Source organism: Budorcas taxicolor, chromosome 13 (genome assembly GCF_023091745.1).
Source record: "Budorcas taxicolor isolate Tak-1 chromosome 13, Takin1.1, whole genome shotgun sequence".
Classification (NCBI taxonomy): domain Eukaryota; kingdom Metazoa; phylum Chordata; class Mammalia; order Artiodactyla; family Bovidae; genus Budorcas; species Budorcas taxicolor.
Window position 1 is genome coordinate 81,567,445 of NC_068922.1, and position 793 is coordinate 81,568,237.

The window sequence follows — 793 nt, forward strand, 5'->3', positions numbered from 1 at the left end:
CTTCTTTCTCAAGATTGCTTTGGCTATTCGAGGTTTTTTGTATTTCCATACAAATCTTGAAATTATTTGTTCTAGTTCTGTGAAAAATATGGCTGGTAGCTTGATAGGGATTGCATTGAATTTGTAAATTGCTTTGGGTAGTATACTCATTTTCACTATATTGATTCTTCCAATCCATGAACATGGTATATTTCTCCATCTATTAGTGTCCTCTTTGATTTCTTTCATCAGTGTTTTATAGTTTTCTATTTATAGGTCTTTAGTTTCTTTAGGTAGATATATTCCTAAGTATTTTATTCTTTTCGTTGCAATGGTGAATGGAATTGTTTCCTTAATTTCTTTTTCTACTTTCTCATTATTAGTGTATAGGAATGCAAGGGATTTCTGTGTGTTGATTTTATATCCTGCAACTTTACTATATTCATTGATTAGCTCTAGTAATTTTCTGGTGGAGAAAAATACGGAACGCTTCACGAATTTGCGTGTCATCCTTGTGCAGGGGCCATGCTAATCCTCTCTGTATTGTTCCAATTTTAGTATATGTGCTGCCGAAGCAAGCATCATGTCCAGTTCTAACTGCTGCTTCCTGATCTGCATACAGATTTCTCAAGAGGCAGGTCAGGTGGTCTGTTATTGCCATCTCTCTCAGAATTTTCCACAGTTTATTGTGATCCACCCAGTCAAAGGCTTTGGCATAGTCAATAAAGCAGAGATAGATGTTTTTCTGGAAGTCTCTTGCTTCTTTGATGAACCAGTGGATGTTGGCCATTTGATCTCTGGTTCCTCTGCCTTT

The 793-nt window shown here is 36.2% G+C and overlaps 1 non-coding gene across 1 annotated transcript; it reads right to left on the reverse strand.

The window, feature by feature from the left end:
• Positions 1-454: 454 nt before the first annotated feature.
• Positions 455-561, reverse strand: LOC128058952 (U6 spliceosomal RNA). The gene has a single exon (XR_008200547.1). It is a non-coding gene; the product is annotated as a U6 spliceosomal RNA (small nuclear RNA).
• Between the last annotated feature and the right edge of the window lie 232 nt (positions 562-793).